This window comes from Phodopus roborovskii, unplaced genomic scaffold (genome assembly GCF_943737965.1).
Source record: "Phodopus roborovskii unplaced genomic scaffold, PHOROB, whole genome shotgun sequence".
Classification (NCBI taxonomy): Eukaryota; Metazoa; Chordata; class Mammalia; order Rodentia; family Cricetidae; genus Phodopus; species Phodopus roborovskii.
Window position 1 is genome coordinate 5,163,524 of NW_026126618.1, and position 6,282 is coordinate 5,169,805.

Sequence of the window (6,282 nt, forward strand, 5' to 3'; positions counted from 1 at the left end):
ATGGCTGTCGGCAGGCTGGGGATGATTTTGGTAGGCGGGATTTCTTGGACTTACACGGAAGATTCAAGATAGGATCGCCTTCTGGGGGCGATCATCCCTTTAGTGCCAGCGCTCCAGAGGCAGAAGCAGGAGCTCCTGTGATCTCCAGGGCGATCTGGTCTACATAGCGAGCTCTAGGATTTCATAACAGACATGGTTTCCAAACCAAAGGATGAGGCTTTCTCACGCTTCTCTCATTTTCTAACCAGTGACAAGTACACGTTCTGACCAATCGGAACACGGCCTTCTCCAACGATGCCAAAAACATGCGCTCCGACTTCCTAGTTTTCGTTCAGTTTTTTAATTCAAGATGCTTCAACAGAGTACACTTGAATTTTACCCATTATCTTCACCTCTAGTCTTTTATTAAAGAACCCCATGTTCAGATTGCAATTTTTTTATTTAGACCATTGCCAAAGGAGATGGCGAGTGGCTATTTCGACGAACCATGGGTTCTGACTGAATATGGGTCTCTGTCCACCTAGAGTTCTGGTGATTTCATTAGTTTTAAATTAATTATCAAGCTTCATTGTTGTCAAAATAGTACTAAGATTCTCCTTGCTAGTGGTTTTACTTTATAGAGACCTGACCACAGCTACAAAATAATATTAATAAATTAAAATAGGGTCTGGGAGTGTTCTCAGTGGTAGAGTTACATGTTAGGACGCTAAAAGTCCTGCATTAATCCCCAGCATAAAAAACAGGAGAGTAGCTGAGCAGGTGGTGGTATATGCCTTTAATACCAGTACTTGGGAGGCATAGGCAGATGGATATCTGAGTTCAAGTCTAGCCTGGTCTCCAAAGTGAGTTCGGCATAGCCAGGGCTACAAAGAGAAGCCCTGTCTCAAGGAAAACAAAAAAACCAGAAGTTTATTATTTATCTGAAAGGTTCGTGCAGTTCTTACCCAATCCTTCTGAAAACCATTCTTAATCTTTTACATATCTTCTTTATTTCTTTTCCCCCCAAATAAATCTCCAGACTTCAAATTTCTTTCTCTGGTTAAGAGCTAGAAAATAAAAAAGAAGTGGGCATCACTTATCCAAAATTCTTATAATTTACCACCATGATCGAAACCTTATCTATTTTTCTAGTCTCTTCATTTTGTTTGTTTTGTTTTTGTTGTGTTTTGGGTTTTTGTTTGTTTATTTGTTGTTTTTGATTTTTGAGACAGGATTTCTCCTAGCCCTGATATCCTGGAACTTTTTTTTTTTTTTTCTCTTCAAGATAAGGTTTTTCAGTGTAGCTTTGGAACCTGTCCTGGAACTCGCTCTGTAGACCAGGCTGGCCTCGAACTCACAGACATCTGCTTGCCTCTGTCTCCTGAGCACTGGCATTAAAGGTATGCTCCACCACCACCCCAGCTAAAAAGAAAAAAAAAATTAGCTACCAGCTAATAGAGGAGAATCAGATCTTTGACAAATAAAAGATCACATAGCAAGTGACTCTATATCAATAGTGTTCAGTATGGTGATTACTAACCATATGAGAGGCTACTAAGAACTGAAAATACTGCTAGTCCAACTAGAGATGGGCCATAAAGTCAAATCTACACCAAATTACAAAAGCTTAATATTAAAAAGCGCACCTCAGGTATGGTGGTACATGCCCTTAATCTCAAACTCAAGAGACAGAGACAGATGGATGTGTCTCTGTGACTTTAAGGTCAGCCAGAGCTATATAGTGAAAACTTCCTACCAAATAAATAAATAAGCACATAAGTATGGTCAATGTTTCCACAGATTGCCTATTGGAGTTTTTTTTTTTTTGTTTTTTGTTTTGTTTTGTTTTGTTTTTCAGAGACAGGGTTTCTCTGTGGCTTTGGAGCCTGTCCTGGAACTAGCTCTTGCAGATCAGGCTGGTTTCTAACTCACATAGATCCTCATGAATCTGCCTCCCAAGTGCTGGGATTAAAGGCATGTGCCACCACCGCCTAGCTATTGGAATAATTTTTAAATATTGAGTTCAGTAAAAGAAACTATGTTATTGTTGCCTGCTCTTTTTTTTTTTTTTTACTTTTAAATGCTGATTAATAGAAATCTAAAAATTTCATGAATGGATCTTACAGTATTTGTGTAAGTTTAGAGGAAGAACAAACGTTTTAGATCTAAGTCTTGGGGAACATTTGATGGATAGGTTAAAGGACACTAAATAGAGAGGAGGTTGGGAGAAGACAACCCAGAGTCACTGGAGGGCATGACCGAGCACTGTTGAGGTCAAGTCACAGGACTGACAAGGCTCAGATGAATCTAGTAGTGTAGAAGCTATCAGTCACCCTAGCAAGAGCTGTATAGGTAGAAAAATGGGTGTCGGGGCTGTATCTCAGTGGTGGAGTGCTTGCCTTGCATATATGAGGTCCTGCCCCAGTATTTGGGGTGGACCATGGATTAAAGAAGGTCGGGAGATGAACAGGACCTATGAGCCCCCTTCAAGTGTCAGCTGAAATGTGACTTCCCCAGATAGCCACAGATCGATATTCAGAACTCCAGTTACAACTGAACTCCAGTTTTATATTGTTGGAGATTAAACCAGGGTCTTACATGCTAGGCAAACACTCCACCTCTTAGCTCCATCTCTTGAATGACTTTGTAAGCCCTTTCTTCAGGGCTCTCATCACTGCTCTTAATTTGTTTATTAGATTTAGGTTTCATCTCTCTCTCCAACTGAACTCCATAAAAAAAAGTGGTTTTTTGTTTTGTTTTTTGTTTTGTTTTTTGTTTTGTTTTGTTTTGTTTTTCTGTCTCCAGTACCTGTCTGAGACCTGAAATGTCATAGGAGGTCAGTAAATGTTCACTGATTCAATAGCCCTTAAGTACAAAGGTCATCTTTTCAAGACAGGTTTTCCCTGTAGCTTTGGAGCCTTTCCTAGAACTCGCTGTAGACCAGGCTGGCCTCAAACTCACAGAGAACCATCTATGTATGCATCCAGAGTGTGCTGGAATCAAAGGTGAGGTAATAAGGACTTTGAGTCTGGTGGTCTCTACCCCAAAGAGAACAGAAATGGTAGGCGCTAGGGGTAGCAGAGAAGTAATAACTGCTGGTAACAATACTAATGAAATTTGAAGCAAAGGCTATAACTGAGATAAGAGACTGGATGACAGAAATATTTCTGAAGTATTATTAAGACAATGTAACAGCCCTTGACCTTGGAATGGGGAGAAGAATGACACCCAGGTTTCTGGCCAGGGTTCCTGAGTGGAGAGTGGTAACACTCACTGAGATAAGGGATAAAGCGTGCTGAGAAAGCAAGGTGGTGTGAAAGATAAGCTACTTGTATCCTAAGTCTGAGATGTTTGCAGGGCAAGCAAAGATACCCAGTAGTCAGTGAGAAATATGGATCTAGAGATAGGGATACTGGCAACGTTGGGTCTAAGCTCGGCACAAGACTTGAGAGTTCAATGACCAAAACGCTAACAAGAACCAGGAGGGAGGACACTGGTGTTTTCAAGTTGTGTGTGTGGAGGCGGGGGGATGGGGGAGAGGTACAGGAGACTTCAGACAAGAAGATGCTGGAGAAAGTGATTAATGCAAGTGAAGAGATACAATGTTTCATGAAATAAAGTTGAGTCAGGCATATCAACTGTTACAAGAGAGTAAATGGCGCAGTTTCAAAAGACCATGGGGTTCAGATCTAAGGAAGCCACTGACAATTAAATGCAGACAATTTTGTTAGGAGATAAGAACAAAGGATATGAAGGAGGGGTTATATTCACTGTCCTGCCTAAGGATCAAGGATCTCAAACCCGTTTCACCAGTGACTTGTAACTATTTCCTTAATGTTCTGGAGCAGACTTCTCTTGAAATGAAACTTTTCTCCCCTGCACTCTAAGTATTTTTCCTACCCCCCCCCCAAGACAGGGTTTCTCTGTAGTTTTAGAGCCTGCCCGAAACTCCCTCTATAGGCTGGTGTTAAACTCAGAGATCCTCCTGCTTCTGCCTCCTGAGGGCCGGGATCAAAGGCATGCACCACCACAACAGGCATATTTTCCCTATGTTAATAGCATCCAATGGCATCTTAAATTACCTTTACCTTGCAATGTATTATTAGCTTCTTTTTTCAAATGCAAGACAATTAGATGCTTAGTAGTAGAAGTCTTCATTTCCCCCCATAATTTCTATGAAGATAACGTCTCCACTACTAACTTGAGAGGAAAGCTCAACTGAAAATGTATCCAGCAGATTTGACTGCAGGACATTTCCTTGATTAAGTGACTGATTGAAATGGCCCAGGCCACTGCAGGCAACGCCATCCTTAACCAGTCCTGGGTGGTGTAAGAAAGCAAGCTGAAAAGCTGGCCAGTGGTGGTGTACGCCTTTGATTCCAGCACTGGGGAGGCAGAGGCAGGCGGGTCTCTGTGAGTTTGAGGCCAGCCTGGTCTACAAAGAGAGTTCCAGGACAGCCAGGGCTACAATCATAAAACTCTGTCTTGAAACACCACCTCTACCACAGAGAGAGGAGAGAGAGAGAGAGAGAGAGAGAGAGAGAGAGAGAGAGAGAGAGAGAGACTTTTTCACTTGCTTTGAAGCAGGATCTTTCTTTGCAGCCCAGATTAGCCTAGACAGCTAGTCCCAGAATTACAGACATGTACTATCAGGCTTGGCTCTTTTTTTAATTTCTTAGTCTGCAGAACACAGAACAGAAAGACGCTATGATGCCGAGCCTGTGACTCAGCATCTGTAACAACAGCAAAATTACAGCTATGAAGCAGCAATGAAATCGTCTTACGATTGGAGTCACCACAGCATGAGAAAATCGGTTAAAACATTCGGAGCATCAGGAAGATTGAGAGCCACTGTAGTAAACAGTCACAGCTTCAGGAAGGTTGGGACTCACTGCTCTATTGGGACTTGGTGCTCAGGTGCTAACTTTCTTTTATCTTTAGTGAAGCTTCCCGATCATTTGATGAGCCTTTTTTAAAGAAGAATTTATTCTTTTTCTTTGAGAAATCTGTGTGTTTTTGTTTGTTTGTTTGGTTGGTTGGTTTTTGCTTGCCTCACCCACCCCCCCCCCCCAGCAGATGGTGAAACACCTAGGTCAGACATCTTACTTACAAGGTTCTTCATATAGACTTTCAGTCAGTCCTCCTGTTTTAGACCCGGTACCTCACTCTCTGGCAGCCTTGGTGTCTGGAGCTCCTGTGTCCCCCTGGTAGATCTTACAGGGCAAATCGGAGCCCTCTTCAACGGCAGTGTATTCTGCCCAGTGCTGAACTATGTGACCGACCCATCCATTCTATGTCACGACCACCCCTTGCCCACACAAACCCCCGCTGCATGCTTGTCTGACCTTTGCAGATGGAAAAACGCCTTAAAATAGCGCACATCCCCTGAAGCCTTGTTCCAATTGTGTGTGTTGTAGACTACCATTTTTAATTTTACACTGCTATTATTTTAACAAGGTTCCAGGATGTTAGGGTCTCCAGCCTTAGATACGAGTGACTAAGGAGGTCCAAGATAAAGGTCATGCATGGAACCATGGGCTGAGAGTTCTAAACGGAACTCTGGTATGCATATGTTCCATGTCAGAATCAGTGAATCTCCCAAAACTTGAAGCAGATGAGGCAGAAGGTAGATCTCTCTCTTTCTCTCTCTCTCTCTCTCTCTCTCTCTCTCTCTCTCTCTCTCTCGTGTGTGTGTGTGTGTGTGTGTGTGTGTGTGTGTGTGTGTGATGTTAAGAATTGAACACAAGCCTTCCTTGTAGTTCCAAACAAGTGCCCTGTCATTGAGCCACATTGAGCCCAGTGTGTACTTCCTTTTTAAAAAGACTTATTTTTAATTATGTATAGGCAGGGGTGGGGGGGGGTGGTTGTGCACATGTGTGCGGGTGCCTTCAGACACCAGAAGAGGACATCACATTGCATGGAACCGGAGTTACAGAGAGTTGTGAGCCTCATGATACAGGTGCTTAGAACCAATCCCATGAAAGAGCGGTATGTACCCTGACTGTTGAACCATCTCTCTAGCTCCCGCGTAGGCATTCTCAAGGTGCACAGATATTGTGGAAGACTCACTGTTAGCTGTTGTAATCTCTAGGTTCACACAGGTGGATGACAAAACTGGCTACATTCCTTGAGGAAGACAATTCACGTATGATTTTCAATAAAATGTTTTATTATATATATTTAGGTGTGTGCATGTGTGCATGTATGTGTGCATGTATGTGCACGTGCGTGCGTGCATGTGTATGTGTGTGTGCACATATGTATGTGCATGTGTGTGCATGCGCACGTGTGTATGTGTGCACG